General features: G+C 51.5%; 1 protein-coding gene across 2 annotated transcripts in view; it reads right to left on the reverse strand.

Annotated features, from left to right (window-relative positions):
• CD99 (CD99 molecule (Xg blood group)) overlaps positions 1 to 15,784 on the reverse strand; it is a 50,727-nt gene that overhangs the window by 34,633 nt on the left and 310 nt on the right. The window lies entirely within an intron of this gene.

Here is a 15,784-nt window from a genome sequence, read left to right on the forward strand (position 1 = left end):
TCCTATGGGATGTCTGGCGGGCAGGGCTATGCTGCTGTGTGTGCGTGTGCAAACTGTGCACGTATGTAGGAAGGCACATGCACATATGTATGTGTGCATGCATGTAGGTATGCTTGGGACTGTGTGTGCCGATGTGTAGGCATATGTATTCGTGGCTCTGTGTGTGCATGTGTAGGTATGTTTTATGTGCAGATGTGTGTAGGCATGTTTTGCGTGTAGGTATGCTTTGTGTGTAGGTACATTTTGTACGTGCATATGTGTGGGTGTAGGGGTGTGTGTGTGTCTCTGTGTGGGGGTCCTTTGTGGGACCCCACCCCAGCAACCACCGTGGGGCTGTTTTCACAACCTCAGAGCCCTGAAACGGCTGTTTCTACACCCAAACGCAGGCCGGACAGAACAGATCCAATTACAACTCTTCCCCCAGCACGTGGAAGATTTCTGTGGGGTTGCAGGTGGGGATGGAATTGATTCTGAACACCCCACCGGGCACATGCATGCACACAGGGACATACATACATAGAAATCGGTAGCTGTACTTTTGGAGGTTTTATTATTTTTTTTCTTTATTTCCTTCCCCCCCCCCCACATATTTGTTTGTGGTGCAAACACTTAAAATCGACCCTCTTAGCCGTGTTGCAGCGTGCAACACAAGGCTGCTAACCACACTCACCATGAGCACACAACACCTCTTGCACTTACTCCTCCTGTCTAACCGAACTTTCATGTCCTCGGACCGACACCTGCCCATCTTCCCCACGCCCTGGTCACCTCCTCCTACCCTCTGCTTCTGCAACTTTGACTTTGTCAGACTCCACAGGGAAGGGAGATCATGCAGAATATGTCTTTCTGTGCCTGGCTTGTGTCACTTGGCATCATGTTCTCTGCTTCATCTATGTTGTTGCAAATGACAGGATTTCATTCTTTTTTTTACGGCCGAATAGTACTCCACTGTGTGCATGTAACGCATTTGTGTTACCCATCCACCTGCCCATGGACACAGGTTGACGCCTATCTTGGCTACTGTGAATAGTGTTGCAATAAACAAGCGTGCAGGCATCTCCTCGACACACTGAGCTCACACCTGTTGGACAGATACCCAGGCAGAGACCGAATCGACCCACACCTGCTTCAATTCCTACAACACTCTGATCCCTGGAAGGGATGGGGCTTGGGAGCTCTCTCAGAGGTCACCTCCCTCAGCCACAGGGACAACTTTTAAACCTTAGGGACATTTCTGGCAAATCAAAGCAAAGTTCCCCAGCACAAAGAGTCGGTGAAATCCCCAAGTGCGTACTGGACTCTTCAGGAAACAAGCAGGACTTCGTAAGAAGCCGTGAAGGCTAAATAGAAAACCCAGCAGCCACAAAACAACCCACACGTGTGAAAGTAAATGCAGGGATTTTTTTTTTTCTTTTTACATGTAACCCTTCTAATTTCTGTACTTTCACCCTCATAAAGAGAAGAGGATCACAGAGGCAATCACCCAAGCAACGAAACAAAACAAAGCAAAACAGAATGGTCCCTTGAAAGTGACTCATCCCTCCCCAGATTCAGGAAATACTGTGAAAACAGGAAAGCAGGCGAGATGCATTTTCCAACACAGGGGTGTTGTCTCCTTCTCTGACTCCCCCAAGCTCCCAGCAGAAGCCACGAGGGCTCTGGCGTGAGGAAGGGGCCCCCTTCACCCTCCCTCCACTCTCCCACCTGCTCGACGTGGACCACGCAGCCCAAGCACCAGGACGGGCCTGTATCTCCATGGAAAGGGCATCTCAGGTGCAAAGTCACAGAACACGGGAAAACACAGTGTGACCTGGACACCTCCACCAGGTGGAAGCCGTCCAACACCGGGTGCACTCCTTCCAAAGAGCGCTCTCCCAGCTCTGCCTCAGTTCCTGCCTCCAGCCCCGGACCCCAGAGGGGGCCTCTGCCCACCCAGGTGTGCTCACTCCCTCCCCCTGCCCTGCAGCTTTGGGTCCACGCTGCTTTGTGGGCAGCCACTGGCTTCATCAGCTGCACCCATGCTCTTTGGATGCCAGCCACGAAACGTGGCCGGGATGGACGTTTCCAATGCGCTGACTGTGTGCATGTGCAGATGTGCTCATGTGTGCAAATGTGCATGTATGTACACATTGCCTGCATATTCATGCATGTGCTCATGTGTTCACAGGTGTGTGCATGCATACATGTCTGTGTGCATCGCATGAATGTGTATGTGTGTGCCTATGTGTGCATTGCATGCGTTCATATATATGCATGTGTGCATGCATGAACACTGTAGGTATGCATATGTGTGCAAATGCGCATGTGTGTATGCATTGCATGCATGTGCTCGTGTGTCTGCATGTGTGTGCATACATCTGTGCATGTGCATTGCATGAACGTGTATGTGTGCCTATGTGTATGCATGTGTGCTGAATGAATATGTATGTGTGCCTGTGTGCACTGCATGAGTTCATGTCTGTGTGCATGTATGTTAGTATTCTGCATGAATGTGTATATACGTGTGCATTGCATGTGTTCATGTGTGTACATGTGCGCGTGCATTGTATGAATGTGTATATGTGTGTGCACATGTGTGCATTGCCTGTGTGCATGTATATGTGTGCACATGTGTCTGTCTGATCTCTAGCACCGTGTCCAGGGCCGGCCACTTCCACCAGCCCAGCCTGTCCTTCCCCGCCTCCTCCACCACCCTAGAGCCACCCACCCACTTCTCTTCCACCTGACTTCCCATCCTGGTCACAGCCGCCGACCTAGAACCAGGTCTCCCAGAGAAGCTTCCTCCTCACCCCGCCCCCCCCCTGCCCTCCCAGAGGCCACACGGACTTTGACAAGGGCCAAAGCTCGTCGTAACGTCCGTTCCACAAACCGAGAAGGAGAGGAGGGCACAGACCCTCCAGCCACTGCATGGCTGTCCCCCCTCAGCCCCCAGCTCCGACCCCTGGAGAACGCCCCTCGCCCCTCGCCCCTGCACTGAGAGCTCATCTTCCTGCCTTACCTCCGTGCTGGCCTCACTCCAGGATCCCCAAGGGATGAGGAAACCACATGAGCGACATCCCCAAGCTGTTTCAGCTGCACTGATCCAACCTTGGGGCCTTCAACCTCAGACGCCATCTCTCTGTCCGTCCCCTGCCTCCAAAGACTCCTCCTGCCTGGACTCCATACCCAACTCTCACCGTTCGCTTGCTTCTCGGGTGACTACAAAATCCAGGTGGCTAATACCTAGGGCTGCTCCCCAAACTCCGCCCCACACCAAGCAAGGAGGCAGGGGAGGTGGCGGCTCTCGGTTTCACACAGAGGTGGACGCCCTTAATCTACCCACCATCGGGCGTTGACTCCCTGCGGCTTTCTGGGCTGCAGACACCACTGGGGTGAATCTGCTGGGTGTGTGCAGAGGCGTGAAAATGCATCATGCCGGGGGGCCCCCTGGGGAAGCAAACCCAATGAATGCTCACGGCTGTCAGTAAACCGATCTCTCTAAATGAATCGACTCATCTCCTAATGCAATCCACTGCTGCATTCCCATGCCACGACTGTTTCCAATGCATCACACTCCCTGAGCTGGTGGGCAGGGGACGCACGGGCTCCCAGCGGAACCCATCCATCCCTCTTTGCTCCTGGGTCTGCCACGTGGGGCTGACAGCTGGTGAGAAAACACCTTCAAACCCTGCACTTCAGGGGCTGCAACTGCGCCCACAGGAAGGAGCAGCCTGGCGGAGGACTCGGGTGCCCATGGTGGGTGCCTGCATTGCACACGCTCCACGTCCAGCTTCCTGCAAACTTGCAAAGAGACCACGCCCTCGGCAGCAGCCCCCACCACCTCTGCGGTTTCCAACCCGCCCAAACGAGCTCCAGATGTTTCGGGGACAGGACGCTGACTCATCCGGACAAGGACAGAGGGACGGCCGGCGTGAGTCACCCGCACAAGATACTTTCTTCTGATTCAAACAGCGTTTTCCTATTCACAGCGGCCGGGCAGCTTGAACAACAAGATGAGTACCAGGAGGGGATTCCTGACGGCCACATGGGGAGGCTGAGCTCCTGGGAAAGGCGCACACGGCACTGAGCCTGTCACCAACACACTCAACCGTGACACGCAGCGAGAGCCGGAATCTGAGTTCCCTGAAATGCCATCGTGACAGCTCACGGGGGTTTCACACGAAAATAAAAATGAGGCAGGTGGAAGATTCCTCAGACTCTCAGAATTTCATAATGACATTAACGTATAATTGCATAGTAATAACAGTAGCCAGCGGTGTCGTTTACGGAGTGATTTCTATTACATGTGCCTGGAGAGTTCTAGATATTAATAATCAAGTTGATCTTGACATTTCATTAAGGCAGGGGGAGAAACAGAGGCCCCACGACTGGCCTCACTGTCCCTGCTTGTCAATGGCAGAGCGGGGACGTCCCACGCAGGCATCATTGCAAGGTGTAGGGACATCTGCTCACAGCTTGTCACTTCCTCACCTGCTCCTGCTGGTTTTCCGAGCCTTTTTTCAAACCCCACTAAAAACACAAAGTTTCAGGACATCACGGAAACCAACCCGGAGGAGGCTGAGGAGACACGCGTGTGCTCCCTGCTCCATGCGGACTGAGTCCTTGGACACCAGGCAAAGGGATGTGGGGGACAAAAAGTCAGGTGCACGGCCTGCCCTGAAACCTTGCATTCGAGGTTTGTAGGGGGCTCAGGTGGGGTCCCCAACAGAGAGACACCGGTAAATACAAAGAGAGCCCAGGACCGCAACAGTGGACGTGGGGCCCGAAGCTCTCCCGTGTGGAGGGCTCTGAAGATTTATTTCATTTTATGTAAATATTTTAAAGGCTCTTATTTTTCTGCCCCTAAAAATGAATTGCTTCAGATATGTATTTCCTCTTTTTCAAGATGTGTAATTTAACAACCGGGCAGATGTCGATCCCCAACGGGATACAAAGTTTCACTTAGGCAGGAGGAGTGGGCTGAGGAGATCCATTGCACAACACGATGATTGCAGTTAAACAACAATGTGTCACATGCTCGGATACATTGTCGCCAGGAGAGTCAACGCGGAAGGGTTTTCACCACACACAGCCCCAAAACCATAAGCCTGTGAGATAACGCCTAAGTTCAAAACCATTCCCCAAGGGGGACGGGGATCAAACCATCAGGTGGCACACCCGAAGTATGTACAATTTGTGTCTGTCGATTAAAAACATAAATAATTTCTCTAAAAAAAAAAAAAAAAACCCAGCTTCTAGATCTTTAGCATCATAATAGTTTCAGAAATGCTCTAGTCCTGGGTCCAGCTGGCTTTGCATAAACAAGCAAATGCATCATCACCTGCTGAATAATTTGGTGCAGAAACTACAATTTGCTAGATTATACGCAAGGCCAAGGAAGCCTAAGTTAACAGAACACCCTAGACGTGAAATGTAACTGCTGAAGCCAACGTAGTCTGTTGACCCCATGAGTAGCTTCGAAATTAACGGGCGGCGGCCACCAGGCTCTCGAAAGAGTCTTTGCTCGTCTACCGTGGACCCGAATGGGCTTTGCAGTGACGGCGACAGTTGCACGCTATTCTGTCTGCTTAGCTTCAAACTCACATGCAGGTTGTTAAACTAACCCTCATCTGATGGGGCTTTAGGTGCACGGAGGCATCTCAGCTTCATCCTAACCGGGACGACAGCGCTATGGTGCAGAGATGATGTATTCATACCTGGCTCTTTTGAGTAACTTCACAATGCATTTGGTGATGATGAGGGGCAAATTTTCTTTCTTTCTTTTTTTTTTTCTTTCTTGTGCTCTAACTCTGGGAACATCCTCCCTGGACCTACGCCAAGCTTTGGAGGAGCCCTGAGAATGGAGTGACCGAGTGCGCTGGGCTCGGCAGGCCTCACACATCCCGAGGGGCTCGTGGAAACACATTTTTGGGGCTCAGCCCCTAAGGCTCTGATTCTGGGGTCTGGGGCGGGGCCCGAGAGCCTACATTTTTTTTTTTTATTTTTTATTTATTTATTTTTTTTTTTGAGACAGAGTCTCACTCTGTTGCCCAGGCTAGAGTGAGTGCCGTGGCGTCAGCCTAGCTCACAGCAACCTCAAACTCCTGAGCTCAAGCGATCCTCCTGCCTCAGCCTCCCGAGTAGCTGGGACTACAGGCATGCGCCACCATGCCCGGCTAATTTTTTCTATATATATTTTTAGCTGTCCATATAATTTCTTTCTATTTTTAGTAGAGATGGGGTCTCACTCTTGCTCAGGCTGGTCTCGAACTCCTGAGCTCAAACGATCTGCCCACCTCGGCCTCCCAGAGTGCTAGGATTACAGGCGTGAGCCACCGCGCCCGGCCTAGCCTACATTTTTAACAAGCTGCAGGGTGATGTTAACTGTGCTGACGCAAGGCAGAATTGAAGAATTTCGATGCTCAGAGGATGCCGGGGCAGAGCTGCCCAGGACTTCCTGTTCCCTGTTCCCCTCCCTGCTGCTGCGTGCAGGGGCTGGTCCCAACCCGCTTTCTACAGGAAAACAGTCATCACGCCTCCCCCAGGAGTAGTAATGCATATGCAAACCCCAGGACCTGGCTCCGGGGACTCACTTCCAGCCAGGCTCCCCAGCTGAGCTCCTTCCAAACTGCTCGCTGTGTGGCAGATTTGGGCTTGCACAAAATGACCCCTCAGACGGTCCCAACGTTAGCAGCTCATGAAGGCCTGTGTGTCTCTGTAAAACAATGCCAAGGCCAAAAACAAACAAACAAACAAAGAAAACCAAAAAAAAAATCCACACTTAACAGCTCTGTTTGTTAATTACAGTCTCTACATAACAAAGTAGTTAGGTTCCATAAAATCTCCGGGAACACTGAATTAGCAAATACTGGATTAGTGAATACCTGAATTAGTGACTATTGAACCTCTGCTCCTAGGGAAATACAAGGTTAGGTTTCCAGAGCTGCTGGGCACAGTTTCATCCACCAATCACCTACATACGCTTGTTATATGTGGGTTACTGCTGAAAGACACCTTATAGAATGCATATTTTTGACTCATTCACATTAACTTGAAGACAATAATGCTATATAACTCATACCCAGGCAAAGTTCATCGAACATGGGTATTTTCTGACTAAGATGCATCAAACCTTCAGCACTATGTGTGAGGCCCTTTGAAACAGTGAAATCACTAACACAAAGTACAAAAATGCAAAAAAGCAGAGCACTCAATGGACCTCGACAAGGACTCTTGTGTACAGCATGAGTCAAACAAGATGGCAGCTGAGAATATGTGCTATTGGGCAACTCAGTTTTTTTGCTGTTCTGTGCATGCCCAAAAATGTCCAAAGTATTGACTTGGGGTCACAGAGTTTGGGCCTCTCTGCGTTCCTCAGCCCTCTGCTTGGATCCTCTACCTGGCCATGAATGCTTATCCTTTCTTTCCAAGCGTAGAAAACTCCTATTCATCCCTCAAAACCCTGGGAGAAAGTCCCCGCCTCCAGGAAGCCCTCCATCATCACCTCTCCCTGCCCAGCCCGAAGCACTTCACAAACATTACAAAAGGCGATTGGTAAGCACATCACGGTTTGAGAAGTGTGGCTACAGACCCCCGCTCTGAACTCCAGCAGCAGATTAAGACTCACCCTCGGGATTTTCATAAGTCCCGACACCCAGGCCAGTTAAATCAGAAACTCTGGAGGTAGGGCCCAGGCATCTCTAGTGTTAAGCATACCCACAAAAGAAAACAAAAACAAAAACAAAACAAAACAAAAAACCCATACTTAACAGCTCTGTTTATTAATTACAGTCTCCTTTATTCAAAGTAGTTACATTCTATAAAGTCTCCAGGAACACTGAATTAGCGAACACTGAATTAGTGAATACTGAATTAGCGAACACTGAATTAGTGAATACTGAATTAGTGAATACTGAATTAGTGAATACTGAACCGCTGCTTCTAAGAGCCTCTGCTCACCGTTTCATCAACCAATCACCTGCATAAGTTTTTTTTTTTATGTGGGTTACTGTTTAAAGACACCTTATCGAATACATGTTTTTGACTCATTTTGATGCAAATGCATGGCCGACTCTGCAGGCCCACGCTGTAGATTGTTACTCCCTTAATTCTCCTTAACCCAGCTTGTCTCTCTCCTCTTCCCTTCCCTGCTGACTTGCCCAGCTCTGCGACAGCCTGGGCCCCGCCCACCCGTTCTCCCTGCTGCCGAGCACAGAGGGGTCTTCTGTAGCCCTGTGTCACTGTGCAGCCATGGGAGCGAAACCCTTCAGGAGTTTAAATCCACACTGCTCCTCAGTGCTAACCGGGCTGCCCATCCCCTGGCCCCCGCAGCTGCTGCAGCCCGAAATGAACCGCAGCGACCCCTGCTCCTCCACCAGCCGACACCCTCCCCTCTCTTCTACATCCGGCTTCCTCTGCTCACTCATGGAACCTCAGGGCCCCAGGGAGGACCCCTCCTGTGTGAGGCCCTTTTTGAGACTCTGGGGGAGTGTGGTCTCTGCCCTCTACCCACTGAGCATCCAGGACTTTCATCCACAATGGCGCCTGTATGGCAAAAGTGATGCGCTGGTTGTTACTTCCCCGGCAGAGAATAGAGGACAGGGACCAGGTATGTCTTTTTTGTGCCCCCCAAAACAGCACAGAGAACACAGATACCTCTCAAATTCAACCTATGCTGGCTGAAGGGGTGCATGAGAGAGCTAGTGGCCAGGTCAGGCGATAGGTGGATGGATGGATGGGTAGATGGATTGATGGATGGATGGATAGGTGGATGGGGGGTGGGTGGATGAACCAGTGAATGGATGGGGGGTGGGTGGATGGATGGATGATGGGTGGATGGATGGAAAGGAGAATGGATAGGTCAATGAATAGATGGATGGATGGATGGAGAAATTGATGGGTGGGTGGATGGATGAGTGGATGGATGGGTGGGTGGATGGATGGGTAGATGGATGAGTGGGTGAATGAACTAATGGACGGATGGGTGGGTGGGTGGATGGATAGATGGACGAGTGAGTGGTTACTTGGATGGGAGGATGCACGGACAACCAGAGCATGAAACAGTGAGGAGTGGGTGGGTGGATACATGGATAGATGGATGGATGAGTGGGTGGATGAATTGAATGAATGGATAGCTAGGTGGGTGGGTGGGTGGATGGATGAGTGGGTGAATGAACTAATGGATGGATGGATGGGTGAGTGGGTGGGTGGGTATGTGGGTGGATGAGTGGGTGAGTGGGGGGATGGATGGATGGATGAATGGATGGATAGATGAGTGTGTGTATGAACTAATGGTTGGCTGGGTGGGTGGGCAGATGGATGGATGGATTAGTGGGTGAATAAACTAATGGAAGGATGAGTGGATGGGTGGGTGGGTGGATGGATGACAGGGTGAATGAACCAATAGAAGGATGAGTGGACGGGTGGGTGGGTAGATGGGTGGATGGATGGATGAGTGGGTGAATGAACTAACGGATGGATGGATGGATGATGGATGAGTGGGTGGATGAACTAATGGATGGATGGGTGGATGGGTGGGTGGATGGATGGATGGATGACTGGGTGAATGAACTAATAGAAGGATGGGTGGATGGGTGGGTGGGTGGATGGGTGCATGAGTGGGTGCTTACTTGGACGGGAGGACACATGGACAACTGGAACATGGAAACAGTGAGGATGTGGAGAGGCCTCAGGGACGGCTCTGAGACAAGTTCACAGCCAGGACTCAGGGGACTCCTCTTCCCTATCGAGCTGACTGTTGCTGATAGAGGACATCTCCCTCCGCAGCACGCCACCCTAGTGGTGAAGTCAGCCACCCCTCGGGCTCCACAAGGCCACACTTGGAGAGCTCTGTGCTACCTACACGTGCAGCTGCCAACCCCTGAGCCCAGCAGCCCCAGCAGCCCCGACACCCCAGCAACAGGACCTGTCACCACCCGCATCGTCCCCTGAGCTGACTCCATGGGCGCTGTAAGCCCCTGTTGTCTCCAAGCTCAGCATCTCCATCTATCAAAGAAAGATCTTAAGGTTCAGCCGATAACAGAAGGAGCTCCCCCTGCAAGACGTATCCACGGCACAGACATGAACGTTCAGTGAAGGAGTCGTGGGAAAGCCCAGGGAGGGGGAAACAAGAACAGAAAGTCTGGTGAATCCAAAGTTCAATGACGCTTGACACCCCGCCACACATGAAGACCTTCTCGGGGGCTTCTTAAAGCCCTGATGCAGATGCAGCCCCTAGCGCTATAAACCAGAGTGTGCAGGTGAACCTGGGCAGGTGTGATGTTTCCAAGCTCCCGGGGGACCCTGCAGTGGGGCTGCAGCTCAGACCCTCGGAAGGGTCACTGGACCAGTTGTGTGTTTGGAACCATCATCCGGGAATCAGGAACAAAGGGCGGATGGGCAGTGCTGATCGTGGTGTGGTTTTAGCCTGGGCTCCGGTAATATAATTCGTTTCCTTTGCAATTTTATGTATTTTCTCTTCTGCATTAAAAAAAAAATAATCTTAGACAGAGAAAGGGGGTCTCTGGGCCTCCCCAAAATGCCCCAAGGAGTTCCAGTTCAGGGCTCTTGCATTCGTCTGGGACAGCTGCCCACGGTGGGGGCATGGATCTCAAAAAAACAAAGCTGAAATGCAGAAAGCAGCCGGGGTTGAGAATGATTTGGGGAAATTAACACAACTTATTAATGGATCAGACGTGAGAAGAAGGAGCTGGCAGGAGTGGAAGGTGACGCTTCGGTTTGAGAGTCCTGGAAAAACGGTCCTATCATAAAAGATAGAAATAAAGGAGGGGAGATGTGGCCTAAAGAGAAAAATCATGAGATGTTTAGGATGGGGAGCATGCCAGATGCCATGGATGCTCAATGAGTGATTTCCGACCTAAGCTGAGCCTGGGGAGAGACTTGGGGGAGGAGGTCCAGGTCCTCAGGAAGCGGTTAGAGAAGCTTTGCTCCTGCAAATCACACCCCAGCTGAGGCTAATCTTCCTCCCTGCCATTCCTACCTCCCAATTTCCCCGCCTGGCTCTGCACCAGCTCCTCCTCTTGCTGGAACGTAGAATCTGAAACCCGGCGCCTGCCCGGCGATCCGCTCATGACCTGCGTCCAGCCACTTGCTAGAGCAACGAGGCAACACACGTGTCCAACGGGAGACCAGCGGAGACAGGCTGTGGCAGCTCTCGGCCGTGTCTGTTGACAAGATGCCATCCCGTCCTGAGCGAAGACCTGAACACAGCGGGCTCCACTGTCATCGCTGTCTCTTGGGGTCCCCGGGGAACACAGCTGTTCATACGCATCTCCTGCACACTCAGACCCAAACCCTTCCTAGTCCAACCACCCCGCCTTAAACCCCTGACAATTGTCCCCACGGTGTGTGTCCCTTCATCCGGTGAGATACATTCTGTCCTGACTATGTCAAAAAAAAGCACCGTGTTATCTCATAATTACAACCAAGCCCATGTCTCCCCGAGGAAGACAACTGCCGCCAGCAGCAAGAGAAGCTGACCGGCGATATCTGGGTGCCGGCAGTATTTATTTCTAAAATCTACATGCCTTCAAGTCCATCTGCCCTAAACACAACCTCATGTGTTTATCCTCTGTCCACAGGCTGCTCAGGTCCACCGTGTTTCTGAAATGCACGCATTTTCCGGGCGGTGTCCCCTCCTCCCGGATCAATGCTTTGCAGGGTGCAATTAGATCATCGCTGGGAAGAGGAGAAACAAACAGAATCTTCAAGGTTCTGGGGCTGCGTTAGTTATCTCGGATGAGTAATGCCTGGCACTCTCTGGAATGCAACAGCTCTGGCCCGGCACGTCCACTCCCTCCTCAAGAAGGACTGTTAACCAATGAAACTTAATTGCTATTTGGAAATTAAAAAAAAAAAAAAAAGCACTCTTGTAGCAGTGATTTTTCTCTCCAAAGATGAGCAGGTGATCTGTCACCTTAAGGTGCATGATGTCACTTGAAGTTGGAAAAGCCACGTCGTGATCGTAAGGGGTTTTCACGGCTTTCGGGCTCGTCCAACTGCCACACACAGCAATAAACACATTTTCTACCTCGCAGCCCCACCAGGCAGCGGGGACAGAACAAAAGCTCAGCCCGACGATGGTTACTGAGCAAGGCCTTCTTGCAAACTGCGGCTGCTTCCTGCTCTCATCTACCCCGTTTTCTTGTTTTCCACGCTGCCCGCCGCACGCTAAATCCACAGCCCCTTTGAGCAACACTGGTTTGAATCTAACTCAGGGGAAACAGAATAAAAAGGAAGTTTCTGGTTTCCCGTCCAGGGGAAGTTTTAATGGCGCGACTAGTGAGAGCGGAGGAGGAATGCCGGGTACACTGAGTCACTCTAGCGCCCAACCCAGCCATCGCCCCACACTGGCACAGACCCAGGCAGAGAGCACCCAACAGGAAATTCGAGCAGAGGAAGCCCTTCTGGTCCCCAGAGATGTGAGAAGACACTATTAGTTACACAGACACAAAGAGAAATTTTGGTTAGTTACTATTTTGCAACCACGCCGCCCAGCGAAGGTTAACCAGTGGAGGCAGCTCTGGACTTTAAGGGCCTGGAGATGGTCCCAGAGGGTGTTATATCAGCCAGTGTCACTAACCAGCCTTTGTCTGCTATATAATTACCTTCGCCTGCCTGCCTAGCCTCCCTTGGAGATTCAAAGTCCTTTTCTTTTATCTTATCACTTCTCTAAACATGGCCTGCTTTTTGTTGTAGATACTCAAGAAGGTGGAATTCCAAGCCACTTCTTGCTTGAGAACTACTCACTCTCCGGGTGCCCACCCTGTGTATGTAAAATACACATGTTAATACACTTCCCTCTGTTTTCCTGTGTTCTTCTGTCTTTGGTTACAGGGAGCCCCGCAAACTAAAACCTCCAGAGAGTTGAGAAAAAATATATATATATATTTCTCCTCCTCAACACTCCCAAAGACACCTCAGCGTTATTTCTTGACCACGTCTACACATCACAAATAACATGTGATTCTTTTCCCCTAAAAGTGTGATTGGAAAAAAAAAAAAAAAATCTCAGCAGAATTAAATCCTGTGAGCTTCCTGAGGGTGGTAGGAAAGTCTCCCTCCATCAGGGAAACACATATCTGAGTCAGAAAAAAATTCCAGACAGTATCCCCCAAATCCCATCACGATTCCTAAACGAGGAACGGGTGAAAATATTCCATTAGCTGCATTTCTTTCTAAATTACAACATGCAACCAGGAATATATAATCTTCAGGAAGAAAGTGCTTTGCAAATATACAAACAAACAAAGTCATGTATTTTAATGTCACCAGGTGTTAACGCTTGATAAACAAAGAAAAGAGAAAGAGCCAAAGCAAGCAGTTCAATGAAAAGCAATTAACTTTTATCAGAGCCAAACAGGCTGGAACAATAAAACCCACTTCCTGCGCCCTGTCGGCAGAAATGGCTACCAACAACTTTCACAGACACCCACGGAGGGCAGGAGACCACAGCTATCAAGAAACTGAAAAAAATAAATAAATCAAGCCCACGTTTGGGGGCAAGGGAATCCCGGAGAGACCTGGTATTCAACAGATGTCAGTTCGTGTAGGTGTTTGGAGTTTTCCAGAGAACACAGGCCGCTGCCTGGCGGGCCAACACCGCCTTTGCCCGTGGCTAAGTGCACAACCCTGGCGCCAGCACCCTGCAGCCGTTTCTCAAGACTCCACGAATCTGTGCTGCTTTGCAGTGCGGGACGGGATTCTGCTAACAGGAACAAGAGGGCTGAATCAGCGCAGCCTCTACAAATACCAAAGACTCGGGGTTTTCCACCCTTCACGCTGTTGGCATTTGGAACCAGACTAAGTCCTTGCTTGGGGTGGGGACATGCTGCGCCGTATAGGATGTGGAGCGACAGTGTGTTTGGCCGCCACCCTCTCTGCCTCCAGCCCGCACTACGCCACACCTGCACCCACAGGAATTTCTGAACATACCTGTGAACACAGGGCCCTGGGTCCCCAAAATTCTGAAATCAGGCCAGTGCTGTTGGCACTAGAGTGAAAGGCCCATGCAGGACTCAAGGAGCTTTTGTAGCTAGAATAGAAACGGAGGCAAACACAGGCAGAGTCTATAGGAAAGTAAACTTCCCTGGTAAAGCCACCCCGCCCCACGCACCCCCGGACGCAGCCACGGTGCCAGCCGACTGAACACATCCACAATGCTGCAGTCCTCGGCACGGCCTGTGCCCAGATCAGGCGGCTCCAGCCAGGCTAAGGCTGCTGTGGGTTTAAAAATAGTGAAGTGGCTTGTTTGGGGCCGGTCCAAGTCCCCCTCCCCAGTGAGGTGGAACCCCAGGCCTGCCTACAAATCGGAAATCCCAGACTTTCAAACCCCAGCCGGGGGCCCTCACGTTCACCAAGAGTTACCACCGGGCGCTCCCTGAGCTCTTTGGTGAGGGCACAGTGATGGTGCTCCCTGCCCTGTATCCTGTCCCCCTTCCCCAAGAGACTAAAGCCTTGGGAGACCACAGCCACCTCGAATGTGTTTCTCTGGCGCCAGGCACACAGTAGGTCTACAGGAAGAAATAAATGCACGAAGGATGCATGAACGCACAACCAGGCAGACACATGGACAACCCTTTCGGCAGGTGTCACCGGAACAAATGCCAGTGACATAAGCCTACAGGGGAACCCCTAGGAGGAAATGAAGTCCAGGTGGCAGCTGGCCAGAGAGAGAAGGAAGGACATTTAGGAAGGAAAGGGGAGACAGGAAGCCCCATGTGGGCCCTCCCCCACGGCTATAAATTCCTCCAAGGTTTTCCCAGGGAGCACACTTCGTTTTCTCCATCGTGTACCAATTTCTAAGATTCCAGGAACACGTTTTAAAAGTGTGCAAATCCTCCCTGAAAAAAAAAAAAAAAAAAATACAGGGCCAGGCTCCTAACCGAAGCTCTGGGCTGAACCCGAGACTATTAACACGAGCAGGAAATTGAAGGGCCCCAAACCGGGCCTTGTCCGCCCTCCCCAGAGCTGGGCGTGCGCGCTCCTCATGCCTACTCCGCCCCCCAATAAGGCCAGATCTGAGACCACCCGCTGCCCGGCAGCCGGCTTAACACCCTGCCCATATTAAGGAGCAAAAATTGCATCCGTCAGTGGAAAAAGTAACAGAACATACCACACGCAGCTGGGGGTTTTTTGTTTTGTTTTGTTTTGTTTGTTCCTTTAAAAACACAGTTGTAGTAACCACCAGAAATAAATAGTCCGGGTTCGCCATGGGGCGTGTGGGGGTGACGGGGGATTTTCCTTCTCTTGATACCCCCCCCCCCCCGCTGCGTTTTCCGAATTCGCCACCGCACCACGCTGACTGACAGTCGGTTACGAACACGCCTCTCTGTACCGCGTCTGCGTTGACTCGGGCCTGGCGCCCCGCATACCCGTGGCACGGACGCGCCAAGTAGTTTTTGAACGTTTTCAAGGCCCCGAGTGTTTTTCTAACTTTTCTTTCCCCTCCCCGCCGGCTCGCAGCGATTCCAAATTTAGGCCGGGGACGCAGGGCGCGGCTCCGGGCGGCCCGCGCGCGCCTAACAAAGACCGAGGTCCTGGATCCCTGGGAGTGGGGCGGACATCGGGAGGTGAGGGGAGCAGCGAGGGGGCGGAGAACCGAAAGAAAGTCACCAGAGTTGGGGACAGCGGTGGTCGGAGGCCACCTGTCCTCCAGGCCTCTCCTACTTTAAAAGTTTGTGACGATCGGCACAAACGCTGACAGTTCCAGTCTGGAATGCGTCCAAGCCGGCCCAGGAAGACAGTTGGAGGAGAGCAGGGCCGCCTCCGCGGGGCGTTGGCCACC

This window comes from Eulemur rufifrons, chromosome 30 (assembly GCF_041146395.1).
Source record: "Eulemur rufifrons isolate Redbay chromosome 30, OSU_ERuf_1, whole genome shotgun sequence".
NCBI classification, from domain to species: domain Eukaryota; kingdom Metazoa; phylum Chordata; class Mammalia; order Primates; family Lemuridae; genus Eulemur; species Eulemur rufifrons.